The following is a 16,260-nucleotide window of genomic DNA, read 5'->3' on the forward strand; positions in this document are numbered from 1 at the left end:
GATGTTGATGCTGCTGGTCCATTGGCCGCACTTTGAGAAGCAAAAGTATAAACAACTTGATGTTTCCACTAACTTTCTCCTTGCCCTCGCTTTTGCAAATAATGACAAAAAACAGACACTTGGAGGGGAAGAGACAATTCTTAGCCCACAAGGCTAGACGTGCATGGTGGATTGTAGACTGTGTGGTAAAGCGGGTGGGAGGGGGGTAAAGTAACTATCCTGAGACTCCTCAATGGATATCCTTAACAAGAACATTTACTTTATCCTCATTGGACCAGCCTAGGAACAAAACATATAAATACCCTACTCCAAAGCCTCTCCTTCTTTTTTTTTTAATTTTTTTAAATGTTTATTTATTTTTGACAGAGAGAGAGAGAGAGAGACAGAGAATGAGCAAGGGAGGGGCAGAGAGAGAGGGAGACACAGAATCCGAAGCAGGCTCCAGGCTCTGAGCTGTCAGCACAGAGGCCGATGTGGGGCTCGACTCACAGACCACGAGATCATGACCTAAGCCGAAGTCCGACGCTCAACCGACTGAGCCACTCAGGCGCCCCAGCAAAGCCTCTCCTTCTAAGGGCCTTGACCTCAAGTTCTCTCCTCATTGCCACTCCCTGACCAGTCAGTGACTCTGTCTTATGTAGTGGCACACCATGGCTTTAGCAGGGAGTTTTTAGATTCCACACTTGACCTTTCAGCTATAGAATGAAAGGCTTGCACCATTTTGGGGGGACTCCTTGGTTCCTCTAAGTCAGCTTGGAAAGGCAGCCAACTTCACCATATTTAAGAGTGCTATGTTGCCCTCCTTTAACCAGGCCCCCCTCTAAGAGCCCAGTAAGATACAACAATGTATTGCAGCAAACCTTTGTCTCAGGGTTATTTGTTGTAGCATTAGCTGCTGCGGCAGCTGCACCCAGCACCACAGTGACATGCACGTTTAATCCCCGCCAGCCTGTCAGTCCCCCATCCAGCTCTCCTTTTATACAACGCTTTGCACAGCAACTCCCCAAAGAGTTATAATTAGAATTTTCAAAGCACATAAACAAAATTCAAGCCTTATAAGTCTATCCGCCCAGCCTCAGGGAAACTAAAAGTTGCAGAGAGAAACCTCTTTTTAAAAAAGAGTTTGTAGGAAGAAAAAACAAAGGAGTAGTCTTGGATGGAGACAAAACCAGTTAAACAGAGAAGGAGCTAACCAGTGGCCCAAAAAAACAAAACAAAACAAAATGAAAACCCCAAAACACCTGTTTATCCATTGAAGATTATAGTTAAATACAGAAATTTGGGTGGAGAGAGTGGCTTTCATGAGATGGGAAACTCAGCTTGTAGGTTGTGTCTTTGGAGAAATCCCTCAGCAGTAAATCATTCTACACGCATCCAACAGTTAATCACTAAGAGTTCATTGAACTCTAGTTAGTTTTAAGACTGGGGGGGGTGGCGCAGGGAATGAGAGAGGTGCCCATAGGGCCCCTGTTTTTGAGGAAGGGGAAAACAATAGGAAAATATGGAAGACCACTACTGGTGAATGCCTTAATAAGCAGCCAGTTTGGAATAGCTGGGCTACCATAGTGGAATGCCGCCTTCATGTACAAACCTTCTAGCAAGGAAGCAAATTGATATGACTTTAAATTGAGAGTCAAAGAAAAAAAATTGGAGACATCTGAAATGCCAGTTAAGAAGAATCTTCCCTCTCTGTTTCTGGTAGTGGTAACATACGCTAATCTATGTGAGTTATCCCATGGAAACAATGCCATTTGCAAAACCAACCCTGTCCCCAATACTCTTTATCAAATGCCAAATCATGTTTTACAAAAGTATTTTACTTATTTATTTTTAAAGATTTAATGTTTAAGTAATTTCTACACCCAACGTGGGGCTCGAACTCACAACCCTAGGATCAAGAGTCGCATGCTCTACCGACTGAGCCAGCCAGGAGCTCTTCCAGAAGTGTTTTGGATGCAATAAAAGCAACTATGGTTGCCTGATTGTTCCGGATGATCACTTCAATGCTAAGCAAGATCCTCTAAGTGTGTACTGAGGATATCCTGTGTCGGGTCCTTTGATGACTACCCTGCACCATTCCCTCATCTGTTCTCACAGCCTTTGTTGGAAGGCCTGGTGTTATTATTTCTGAGGTAGAAACAAATAACCTGAGGTCTGTGCATGGACGCAACAGTAAGAAATGAAACCTCAATTCAACTGCCAGACGTACGTTGTTCCAAAACCCTTGCTAACACCCAGTCTCTTCTACCACCCCTACTGCACCCGGGAAGGTGGGGTTCCCTGGAGAGTGAAGGGACCTTGCTGGCCCATATGTTGGTCTCACTACTCCCACCACGGGACTAGCACCTCTGGGCGGCGCACAGACAACTCTGAAGGTGAGGCAGACAAAGCGGTGGCCTTATCCTCAGACCCAGGCAGCGAGGAACACTGGGACAGACACATTTCTCAGGCTTTCACAAAACAAAAAATAGTACGGTACAGAACAAATTAAACAGGGGTCTGTAAGAAATTTTGTCTTGAAAAGAAGAAAGAAGATCAACTTTCAGGATCATCCCTTAGCAACTCATGGGCTACACCTCTGATTTCCCAAGAAGGAACATCTCTTCTTTCTAGTCCTCACCACAGCTTCTTTTCATCCTTAACTTAAAAATGATAATACAGTCAACATTTGGAGCTAGACTCATTAAGGATTTATTTTTAGGAGAGATGAAAAGAGATTAAAAGAACTACGTAACACACCTGTGGCAATTAAGGATGCCAGAGTGGTCTTGTGTAAGCCCCTAAAGCGGGCACCCTGAGCGCTGGCTGTCTTCCAGTTTGGGTGACTATATTTAGCCCTCCTAAAATTTCTCCCCTGCAACTGAGCCCGAGGCCACATTTTCATTTCCTGACTTTGCATGTGGGATGACCCATTTCTTTGGAGGCCTTACCTTATGAAACTGGCTCTGTCATTGCTCTGTAGGGATTTTCAGAGTGCAGGTCATTCAATCCTTGAGACTCAGCCCGACCATCTATAGGACGGAGTGATTCGTGGACACCTGCCATGAAAAATATCTCGTTACTGGAAATGACTCTGGAAGTCTGGAGCACTACATGTCATCAGTGTCTTCCAGCCATAGAGGATGGGAAATAACATGTGCACATGGTATTTTTCCACCGAGCGTAGGACCCGGTGGAGCTGTCAGATTTAGACAAGGTTTAGCATGAGAGGCCATGGGTTGGGAATGAGCCAGCGGGAGGCCTGGGGCAGAGAGAACCTAACTTGAGATGGTGCCCAAGGCTCTGAGAAAGAGTCTGTACTTTCTATTCCTACTGCCATACTGACTCTGCATCATGAGAATTTGCATCGTGGCCAACTGTAATTACCTAAAATCATTCAAATTAGCGGCAAGAAGGCATTTTTACAAAGAACGCTATTGTTTGTTTTCCCCTTGCTTGGAAAGTTTTTACCTTGAAAACATTTGGTTTTAGGACCAAAAACAGAGGCGAAACTCGGTCTTGCTAAAACATCTTCTTTGTTATATATTTGCTCATTTCTTTTGTGAGAGAAACAGTCACACATACACACACAAAACCATGTCAGCTTTGTGGAAACCACCTAAAAATCAGAGAGTCACAGTGAATTTCCTAAGCATATTTTTCCTTCCAGATGATGCTTTCCTCTTCCTCAAACTGTAAGGTGATGATATAGTACAAGAATCAAGATCTATTTTTGGATGAAGATTGTCTCTTAAGTGGCAAATTTATGCAAGTTTTCTTCTGTTAGTAGAGGCAAACCTCAAATGCACGCACACACACACACACACACACGTGTGTGTGTGTATCCACAAACTCACAATTCCTCATGAACCCTAGGCTATGAATACTCTTTGGCAGGTAACAAGTCTCAAAAACTGTCAGTTGGGTCAACACACTGTTGAAGTGTAACTATGAATGAACATATCAAAATTCCCTGGGCCACAACATTTGCTTTATATATATTTTTTGCCATTCACGAATGTATTTTTGAGAATTATGTCTCACAAGTGTTTTAGAGCATAAAAGCAAACGTTTTGATCTAAATTACTCAAGATGATCTAGATGCTAGGCAAGATCACTTGAACATATTAATTCCAATGATCTGAATCTTTTTAAAGTTTTCAATCACGAAAGACGTTAATAATTATTCTGGAAGTACATGAGGGCATTAGTTTTACTTTCAGAGTAATTGGAAACTCTGCAGCACATTTTCCACCTAACAGTTTCACTGTCGGTTAGTCACGAAAAAGCTTTTTGGACAAAGGGCTGGCTGCCTTCTCTGTTCCTGAGGCGAGGCAGGCTGCCCAGTACGGAGGTGTGCTCTAGAGGTGCTGCCTCTTTGTAGCTCCCGAGATCACAAATGAAGTCCTTTCTCCTCAGTCTTTGGGAAAGATGATGCTCTAGGATTGGATTCAGGAAGGCATAAGCCATTGTAATAGACCAAAAGCAATTGCTTATGTAAATAAGGGACTTAATAGATAAAATTAAAATAAATCATCCTCATTCTGTACCATCAGATGAAAGGCCTGGTCTCCCCCTCAAAAGAAAAGGTTCTTGGGGCACCTGAGTGGCTCAGTTGGCTGAGCATCCGACTTCAGCTCAGGTCATGATCTCACAGCTCGTGAGTTTGAGCCCTGCGCCAGGCTCTGCGCTGACAGCTCGGAGCCTGGAGCCTGCTTCAGATTCTGTGTCTCCCTTTCTCTCTCTCTGCCCCTCCCCCACTCATACCATGTCTCTCTCTGTCTCTCAAAAATAAATAAACATTAAAAAAAAGAAAAATTTAAAAGAAAGTTTCTGGCCTTCATAGCTCTGTTACAAGATTTCCCCTAATGTTTATTTCAATGCTGATGAAGTTTTCTAGAAGAGATTCAATCCCTGAGAGAATGTTCTATCTTGTCTTCAACGTGGAAGACTCAATAGAACTGAAACTTATGTTTCTCCAATAGTTAACTGACAAAGAAACAAATGAGGAAAAACAAACAAAAGATTACCCTAAATGTTCACAATTATCTGAAACAGCAGTCATCGCCTCTGTCAACTGTTATAAGAGAACACCAAGTGAGCATTCCTAATTACAGTGAGGCGATCTCTACATTAATGACCACCAGGCAGCTGAACATCAAATGTGTCCCCAGTCTCTTTCATCATGAACTGGTTCCTGTTTCCTTTCTCATTTGAAAGTATCTCTATTCTTGCAGCTACTGGATTTGAAGTCAGATCCTTTGTCAGTCTTAATCTACTCAAACTGATTGTGTTCTGGGAAGATCTAAAAGGTCTGTAAGTTTAAGTTTCTTTGTGAACAGAAATAAGTTCAAGTCCTATTCCATGAGATGGGATGTTCATAGAAAGTATGGTAGAAGGTGACATGTGAACACCAACTCCAGCTAAAGTTGGAGCCAACCTCTATTCTTCCTTGTACCTCAGCCAGCTTACTGAATCTGCCCCGTTTGGTCATTCTATCTCTGGACCAGGTCAGGCCTCTGTCATCTCATTCTAGAAATATGGCGACTGCTGGTCCTCACTGGCCTTTTTTTATCTCCAGTCCATCCATCACATTCCTGATAGTACAAGTAGAGGAGGGAAAAATTATTTTCTTTCCACCCATCGTAGGTGTATTGGCTGGGGCCTATAAACTGGACTGACAAAAGACAGACTAACAAGAGAAAAACAAACAAGTTTATTAACAAGTGCATTGTGCACACACATGGGAGCTTCCAGTGGTGAGTAACTCAAAGGGGTGGTTAGAACTTGGGCTTATAAAGCCTAACAAAGACAACAGTTTTTTTCAGAGAAGTGACAAGACAAAGGAAAAAGACTTTGAGCCTCTAGAGGTGGCAAACTGTGGGAAGGCAAATATATGGGGGAACAAATGATACCTAAGGACTAGTTTTTTTTTTTTTTTTTTTTAATTTTTTTAACGTTTATTTATTTTTGAGACAGAGACAGAGCATGAACGGGGGAGGGTCACAGAGAGAGGGAGACACAGAATCTGAAACAGGCTCCAGGCTCTGAGCTGTCAGCACAGAGCCCGACGCGGGGCTCGAACCCACGGACCGTGAGATCATGACCTGAGCCGAAGTCGGACACTTAACCGACCAAGCCACCCAGGCGCCCCCTAAGGACTAGTTTTAACAGGGTTTGTTTTATAGATTCCTTTTGTATAGATTTCTCTGGGCCAATAAAGGTCTAGAGTTGTCTCCAGTGTTAACTTCTGTCCTTTCTAGTACAGAAGGGAAGGGGGCACCTTTAAAAATTTATGCCCTGCTTTTAGGCAAATGGCACGGTGGTGGTGCTAAGGAGCTATTCTATCAATTTCTTCTCCATTGCCTTCCACTCAAAATAATCCTCAGGCCAAAAGAATATATTTTAGGTGGCATATCTTGCCACCCTTCACATACTAATAATTACATGTGGTCATGCTATATCCTCTTGCTCAAAACTTTGAGTAACTCTTTATTATTCATACACAGAGAAAAAATCATATCTGCTTAGCCTGCCATTGAACTTCCCCATCATCTGGCTTCAACCTACCTTTTAAAACATATTTTTCATTGTATCCCTCCAACTACCCTGGGTTCCTGATCATTTTCCAAATATATCATACATTTTCATATTTTTTCCTTTGTTTACACTCCTCTGTTATTGAATCTTTCTTTTCCCAATTAGAATATGTCTGTTCTTGAAAACACAAGTCAAAAAATACCTCTGAGGAGTCTTCGCTGAAACTTTCCCTCAAAATTAATTGCTCCTTGCCCTGCCTCCCCTTGGCATATTCTGTATCCTTGATGGCTTCAGACTTACTCTACCCCACTGAGCTACTACTGGAGGAGAGTTCACACTGTTTGAGGACATAAATTGCCTCATTCATCTCTGTGTTTCCCTTCTTCACTCAAACATCTGGCAGAGAGCCTTTCACAGAGTAAGCACTCAGTAAACATGTTTAGGCAAATAGAAAGGGCAATAGCACAGAAATAAGAACGAATAAGTTGCACGTTTGCCTAATGTACTTAAAGTTAAATGGGAGCTCAGAGAGACTTGGGAGGTTTTAGAAACCACTGAGCCTGGAACAAACAGCCTGGGGTCATTTTCTCCAGGTTCGAAGCTCAGCAGTGTTATGCTCGTATAACTTCATGATCCTTTCAGGACAAAATGTCAGGCTCAGATGTAGCCATTGACTGTGACAGTTAATTAAGTACAGGTGTCCTCAAAAGCCATCTGTAAAGAAGGTGATCTTGGGCCTGCTGCATGCTCACTAATCCCTGGGGCTGTGGAGGAGCACAGTGTCATTTTAAATCAGTTTGGCTAGCAGCGGCTTTGTTTAGACACCTGCTCCTCCTCAGTAACCAAAGGTAACTGATATCTGTGTGCTTGTACGTGCCCAGACAGGCTTCCAGTCCCAAACAGTCAACTAAAATTATCCTTCTTGAGGGATCTATTTGAATCTGACATTTGCTCATTTATATTCTTCAAAATGTAGTGGAGAAACCAAGGGACTACTCACTTATTATTCTGGGAAGAGACTTCCACATGCTTTCTCACCTGGTACACATGGACTTCAGTCTCGGGGTGCTTTCAGAGCCCCGTGGGGGCCAGGCAATCACGCATTTTGGAGGAAGAGAAGAAAAGGCTGGAGGATGAAGATTTTTATCCTCCACTTAGAATTCCTCAGGAACGATGTCCATGCTTTTGCTTATGTTATTTCTCTTGACTGTGGCGCCCCCCTTCCTACTCTTGACTACGGTGACCCCCCTTCCTAACCCTAATCTTATTGTCCTCTAAATTTCAGTCTGACATACTGCTTCTTTCCTGAGGCTTTTCTTGATTTCTTCAGACCACACTACTCTCCTTTCTCTGAACCACTCCTGCCCTCCTGATCAACACTACCCAATTTGCATTTTTTGACCTCTCACTGTTTTAAAGATGTTAATTTGATTTTCTCTACCAGAAGGCAAGCATTTTTAGGGCTGACACTATGCATCTCTTTTGCCTCCCAAATGGCCTCACTTGGCAAATACTTCTTGGAAGCCATTGAAATCAAGTTGAAGAATAAGATGTAATTGAAGCTTCAACGGTTAGGGCAGTCTCTTGATAACCCTGATTCCTAGAAATCTTTTAGAAACTAAAAAGCAGACTGGATTGCTGCTTAAAAACATATCTCCTTAAACTCCAAAAATATTCCAACAAGGAATCTTACACCAATGACAGCTTAAGTCCTTTGTGGTCAGTGCCTTACCCAGCATGAACAAAATTCACAGAATCTTGATGGAAGGGACTTTAAGGAAGGCCTGGTTTCTAATCTTGTGAGTCACATGGTGGGCAGGAAAACAGCAGTCCTGTTCAAAAGAAGGCCAGGATTAGCTCAGGGGCTTACTGGGGACAGAAGTGGTTAGAAGCTACAATTTGCTCCATTGGATGTTTAAAATCACTCTGAAATTTTTCTAGGCCATATTTTGAAAAACACAGGGTTTATAACTCTGTTTTGTCAGGTTTAGATTATGGTTCTATTTTTGAAAATTAAGAAATCTATGGGCGTCTGGGTGGCTCAGTCAGTTGAGTGTCTGACTTTGGCTCAGGTCATGATCCTGTGGTTCATGAGTTCAACCCCAGCCTCGGATTCTGTGCTGAAAGCTCAGAGCCTGGAGCCTGATTTGGATTCTGTGTCTCCCTCTCCCTCTCCCTCCCCTGATCTCTCTCTCTCTCTCTCTCTCTCTCTCAAAAATAAATAAACATTAAAAAAAGAAAAGAAATCTATTACTCTTTATCTTTAGCATCCTGTTAAAGTTACAGTGGTTTTAATATTGCTCGGGATTTCTTCCTCAAGTAGAAAGCAGGAATCCATAGCTTTCCTAGGAAAGCAGACATTGTACATTTGTTGTAACAAGGCACTGAACATTTGGTTATTAATTCCATAGAGATAAACTGAAGGGATATTATTGGAATAATTCAAATGCTATGCAGTAAGAATAGATGTAAGGAGTAATAGAGAGGAACCATTGTAAATGGGTGTGGGAGGAACTTTGGAACAGCAAAGAAATTAGATTATTAGATTTACTTTATCAGGGAAAAAGTATGATAAAAAGAGTCATTGGCAGTTATGGAGAAAAAAAAGCCTCTCATTCTCTTTCAAGACTGTTTAGGATTTTTAAGCAGTATTGTACCATGGTTAAATGTGGCATGGTAAGTTGATAATAATATTACCAAGGCTTTTTGTTTAGGAAGAAGGAAGACTTCTAACTGATATAAAGAATTTCTTCATTCATTAATTCCTTTATTCATTCAAGAGCTCTTTATTGAGCATCAATGATGTGTCAGGCACAATAGCTAAAGGAATGAACACAACAGTCAATCCTTGCCCCCATTGGAATTTACATTTGAGTAGGGTGGCAGACAATATTAAAAGATAAGTAAAATATATCCTGTGTTAGATAGTAATAGGGACTAAGGAGAATAAGAATTCAGGCAAGGGGATAGTAGGGTGTGGGAGGGTTGCACTTTTACATTAAATGGCTAGGAAAGTCCTCACTGAAAATATTGTACCTGAGGAAAGGCCTGAAGGAAGTGAGGAGTGAGAGCCAGGTGGTTATCTTGGGAAGAACATTTGGCAGAAGGCCAGCAGTGAAAAGACCCTGGGGCAGAGCCAGAATCTAGTGCCTGAGGCACATCAGGCCAACAGGCTGCCATGGCCAGAGCAAGAGTGAGGGGAACATCGCAGGAGAGGGTGTAGGGCAGGCAGCAGGGAGAACAGATCAGTTCAGGGCAGTAGAAGAACTTTGGTTTTGGGGAGTTTTCACAGAGAAGAGGCATGATTTGATTTAAGTTCATTCTGGCTGCTATGTTGAACATAGACTGAAGGAGGATGTAACAGTCTGCTTGTGCTGCCGTAACAAAATACCACACACTGGTTGGCCCACACAACAGAAATGTATTTTCTCTCAGTTCTGGAAACCAGAAGTCTGAAACTAAGAATGACAGCAGGTTTGGTTTCTTCAGAGGGCCATGAGGAAAGAATTTGTTGGAAGCCTCTTTTGTTTTGTAGATGGTTGTCTTCTCCCTGTATAATAAAGGTTATATTACTTCGTATTAAAGGTAGTATTAAAAAATACAAATTGTTATATGATCATATCAATAGATGAAGAAAAAGCACTTGACAAAATTCAACAGCCATTTATGATTAAAAAAAAAAAGTCTCTAAACAAAGTGGGTATAGAAGGAACACACCTCAACATAATAAAGGCCATATAAGACAAACACACAGCTAACATTATACTCAATGCTGAAAAGCTGAAAGCTTTTCCACTAAGATAGGAACAAGACAAGTATGTCTATTCTCACCACTTTTATTTACCACAGTACTGGAAGTTCCAGCCACACCAGCCAGACAAGAAGAAGAAATAAAAGGCATCCAAATTGGTAAGAAAGAATTAAAGCTGTCACTATTTGCAGATGGCATGACTTTATATAGAAAAAGAAAATTTTTAAGTCCACCAAAAATGATTAGAACTAATAAATAAATTCAGTAAAGTTGTAGGATACAAAATTAATATACAGAAATCTGTTTGGTTTCTATACACTAAAACAAACTATCAGAAAAAGAAATTAAAAAGATAATCTCATTTACTATTGCATCAAAAAGAATACAATACCTAGGAATAAATCTAACCAATTAGATGAAAGACCTGTACTCTGAAAATTATGAGACACTGATGAAAGAAATTGAAGAAGACACACATAAATGGAAAGATATGCCATGTTCATGGATTGGAAGGATTAATATTGTTAAGATGTCCACACTACAATCTACAAATTGTCCAATCTACAATCTACAAACAAAGCAATCTACAAATTCAGTGCAACCCAATGGCATTTTTAATTTTATTTTTTTACTGTTTATTTATTTTTGAGACAGACAGCGTGTGAGTGGGGGAGGGGCAGAGAAAGATGGAGACACAGAATCCGAAGCAGGCTTCAGGCTCTGAGCTGTCAGCACAGACTCATGGAGTGTGAGATCATGACCTCAGCTGAAGTCAGACAGTTAACCAACTGAACCGCCCAGGCACCCCTCCAATGGCATTTAAAAAAATAAAACTAGAATAAATAGTCCTAAAATTTTTATAGAACCATAAAAGACCCTGAACAGCCAAAGCAATCTTGAGAAAGAACAAAGCTGGATGTATCATACTCACAGATTTCAAAATCTAGTACAAAACAGTATGTACTGGCACAAAAACAGACACATAGATCAATGAAACAGGACAGAGAGCCCAGAAATAAACCCATGCTTATATGGTCAATTAATCTATAAGAAAAAGGGCAAGAATATACAATGGGGAAAAGAGAGTCAGCAACGGTGCTGGGAAAACTGGACAGCTACATGCAAAAGAATGAAATTAGACCATTTTCTTACACCATACACAAAACCAACTCAAAATGGATTAAAGACTGACATGTAAGACCTAAAAGCATAAAACTCCTCAAAGGAAACAGGCAGTGAACTCTTGGACACGTTAGAAATGTTTTTGGATCTGTCTCCTCAGGCAAGAGCAACAAAAGTAAAAATAAACAATTGGGACTGCATCAAATTAAGAAGCTTTTGCACAGTAAAGGAACATCAATAAAACTAAAAGATAACCTACTGAATGGAAGAAATTTTCAAATGATACATCTGGTAAGGAATTAATATCCAAAATATATAAAGAATGCATACAACTCAATACCAAAAAGCAAACATCCAATTACAAAATGGGGAGAGGACCTGAATAGACATTTTTCCAAGGAAGGCATAGACATGGCCAATAGATGCATGGGAAGATGATCGACATTGGCACATCAGGGAAATGCAAGTCAAACCCACAATGAGATATCACCTCACCCCAGTCAGAATGGCTAGTACCGAAAAGACAAAAAATAAAAAGTGTTGGTGAGGATGTGGAGAAAAGGAAACTCTTGTGTACTGTAGGTGGGGCTGTAAATTGGTACAGCCACTGTGAAAAACAGTATGGAGTTTCCTCAAAAAATTAAAAATAGAAACACCCTTGAGGAGGGAACATTTTGGGATGAGCACTGGGTGTTGTATGGAAACCAATTTGACAATAAATTTCATATATTGAAAAAAAAATTAAAAAAAATTAAAAAATAAAAATAGAAACACTTTGACCCATAATTCCACTTCTGAGTACTTATCTGAAGAGAATAAAAACATTAATTCGAGGAGATACATGCACCCCTATGTTTATTGCACTATTTACAGTAGTCAAGATATGGAAACAACCTAATTTTCATGGATAGATGAATGAATAAAGAAGATGTAATATATATGCATACATACCCACCATGAAATATTATTCAACCAAAAAAATCTTGCCATTTGCTACAATATGAATTGATCTAGAGGCTATTGCTAAGTGAAGTAAGTAAGAAAGAAAAAGACAGACACAGTATCATTTCACTGATATGTGAAACCTAAAAAGAAAACCAAATGAACAAGCAAAACAAAATAGAAACAGACTCATAAATACAGAGAACAACAGGTAGTTGCCAGAGGAAGGGGGTGGAGGGATGGGTAAAATAGGTGAAGGGGGTTTAGGAGGTATAAACTTCCTATAAAATAAAGAAGTCATGGGGATATAAGTATGGCATAGGGAATATAGTCAATAATACTGTAATAATATTGTGCAGTGACAATGGTAACTAGACTTATGGTGATCATTGCATAATGTATATAAATGTCAAATCATATTGGTGTACACCTGAAACTAATATAAAATTGTATGTTAACTAGATCTCAATAAAAAAGTTAGAAGTGAAATATTTCTTTAAAAATGGTATAAGAAATAAGGAAAAGAAATTCTATGACATTTGCAAAAGGAGGAGGAAAGTAAAGGTAAAATGGGTAAGAAGGCACAAGACAGCCTTAGAAGAGAGGTCCCAAACTGGAGGCCCAAGAACAAAGGGCCATATTGATTGCCATCATTGAAACATTAGAAACTATAATTTAAAAATATAACTTTCTGTAGTGTCTTAAAAAATCTGATGATCTGGAACATGTGATGGCATTCCCCCATGAAAATGTTACACTAGGACTCTAAGCCCCTGAGCCCTCAGCCAGCTGGTCTCAATCACTCTTGGATGTGGGGCTTCCACCCTCTATTTTGTGCGTGGATGCAGCCTCACCATCAGCTCTATCCATGTGCCTTTGGAGATATTAAGGTCCAGGATCAGTTGTGACTTCCATTTAGCTTACACCATTGTGACACATGGTTTGTCTTGCTCCATTTTGTTACCTGTTTGGGGCCTGCAGGCATTTGAATTTACCTCAATTTATAAAAAGTCTTGAAGAGTAAGAGTGAAGAACATAAGAACAACAGATTTTCCAGCAGAAGCTGGAACCCAGATCTCTGTGTGGTAATGAGAAAAGGCAATAGTCCTTAAAGTCAGAGAAACCATCATTACCATAAGCTTTTGGAAAATTAATTAACCTCCTTAGGCCTCAGTTTCCTCCTCTGTAGATGGAGATAAACAATACCACCTTCCAAGTTTCTAAGATAATGCATAAAAAAGATGGTGGACTAAGGCAAGCCTTCAGTAAATTGTAGATAGAATTATTCTCTAGTATCTCATTTCTCAGTTGTAAAGTAAGGACGGCATCATATGCCTCACAGCTGTCTTGTGAAGGTTAGACAAACATTTGAAAAAGCATCTCCTCTTTCCTGGCTCAAGAGCCAATCAATATACATTAGTTTTCCTTCCAAAACAAATGTAAAAAAGAATTTGATTTTAGGGTATAATATTTGTCTTGATTATGATATAACAGGATTTAACTATGTTGCAGAAAGCATTCAAACATGATCAGGAATAATAAACAAGTGAAAGGACACCAAATACTTAGAATCAACTTGCATGGATACAGGACTGAAAAGCACAGCAGTAAACAGTCAGGAATATTCTTCCAAAAAGAGTAATCACCAGTAGAATTTGTGGCATTTAAGTGCCTTAGAAGAATAGAGATTATGAGAGATGCTGTACTTCCTTTCCTGATCCTGGTATGCTAATAGGAAAAATTATATTCTCAAAAAAAAAATGTTAATTTGGGCAAAAGGAATAAGAGATGAAAAAATATTGTAAATTAAGAAAAAAATGTTGGGAAAAGAAGATACAAAAATATGAATGGCAATATAACAAAATACCAGAGGATGGATTCTGCATTCTGGAGTTGGAATACCAGCTTCATCACTTATTAGCTGTGTGGCCTTATGCAAGTGACTTAACTCCACTGTGTTTCAGTTTCTTCCTTCTTCTGTACCTTATTTCCACCTTTACAATGGTAATAAGGGGGCGCCTGGGTGGCTCAGCTGGTTAAGCATCCTACTCTTGATTTCACTTTAGGTCACGATCTCATGGTTATGAGATTGAGTCCCACATTGGGCTCCATGCTGACAGCATAGAGCCTGCTTGGCATTCTTACTCTCCTTCTCTCTCTGCCCCTCCCCTACTTGTGCTCTCCAAATAAATGTCAATAAATAAACATTAAAAAAATAAAATAGTTATAAGGATAGTAGCTATCTCAGTAAATGGTTGTGTACAGTAAGTGAGTTAGCTTAATATATGTAAAGTGCTTAGAACAGTGCCTGGAACATCATAAGTACTACATAAATGTAAGCTTTTATTATTATATGAGGCAAGATCCATGGAGAAAATGCTGATTGAATTTTCTAAATATCAGAGACTGGCGGTATATGTTATAAATATGTCAAAATTCTCTCAAGTAAAAGAGGCAATGGTGACTCTGATGAAGAAAGTTCTAAAAACAAATATTTTCTCCACTCCCAACCACAGAAGTAAAAAAAAAAAAAAAAACTAAAACTAAACAGCAAGTCAAAGATAACTGTGGAAATATAATAGAGCTGTTAAGAAAAAAAAAAAGGCAAATAGTCAAGAAAGAGTAGTCTCCTATGGAAAATTTCAGTGATTTATTTTGTCCTTAAGTGGTAGTGGTCATGGTGGCATTAGGGGAGGGACACTGACGGGGAAATTTTGGATAAGAAAGTTGTATCATTTTGTGAAGTGATTTTTTAAAATGTATGTAAGTAATCCATGTCTATTATATAGAAATTTAAAAATACACATAAGGTGAAATAAAAATAGCAACAACAAAATCACCCCTAATCCTAGTATGGTAGGCACACTAATGGCCCCCACAGATGTCCGCATCCCAGTCCTGGAACCTGTGACTATGTCAGATTACATGGCAAAGGGGAATTAAAGGTGCAGATGGAATTAAGTTTGCTAATCAACAGGCTTGGAGGTAGGAAGAGTCTTATCATTTATTCTTATAGGCCCAATGTAATCATAAAGTTCCTTAAAGTAGAAGAGAAAGTCTAAAGACAAAACCAGAGAGATGGCTGGCAGTAGGAGAAGACCCTGGCCTCATGTGCTGTCTTTGAAGACGGAGGAAGGGTCTATAAGCCAAGGGCCACTGGTGGTCTCTAGAAGCTGGGAAGGGCAAGGAAATGCATTCTACTCTGAAGCCTCCAGAAAAGAACACAGCTTCTGACATCTTGGTTTTAGCCCAGTGAGACTCATTTTGGACTTCTGAACTATGGAACTGTAAGATGATGAATGTGTATTTTCAAGTCACTGTGTGTGGTAACTTGTTACAACAGCCAAAGAAAACTACTACATGTGTTAACATGTTAAGTCATATTTTTGTGTGTATGTATATTTTTTACATAGCTAAAATTTTGAAAGTGGAGTTTCCTTTTCAAGGGACTGCTTTGGAAGCAGGAAAAGAGAGAAGGGAAATAACACAGGTTGGATTTTAATCAACGGTCAAGAATGAAAGCAGCTAGTGTCATAATAGTTGACACCTGAAGATGGCCTGAGTCAGCCATGGTCAACACAGGAAAATGCTGTAAATGGTACTCACAGACCAGGCAACAGGGCCACCAGGATAACCCCAGTCTTCAGAATCACATTTGCTGAACCAGTGGCTAATAAATTGGATGGGTCATGCCAATGTGCCAGCTTGCAAAAACAGTCACTCTACAAGTGACTGGATATGGCTGAGGCTAAAGATGCAAGAATCATCTTATATGGTATGATACTTTTGCCCTCCAGTTCACTATCCTCCTGGCCCACCTGCCTGACCAGCCACCGTTTCTACCCCCGGGTCTATGTGCATCAATGCCAAAGCACAGAGGAGTTCTTCTTCTTTTTGCTTCAATTCCCTTTTGGGTCTCTCAGTCC

Source organism: Neofelis nebulosa, chromosome 3 (genome assembly GCF_028018385.1).
Source record: "Neofelis nebulosa isolate mNeoNeb1 chromosome 3, mNeoNeb1.pri, whole genome shotgun sequence".
In the NCBI taxonomy this organism is placed as follows: domain Eukaryota; kingdom Metazoa; phylum Chordata; class Mammalia; order Carnivora; family Felidae; genus Neofelis; species Neofelis nebulosa.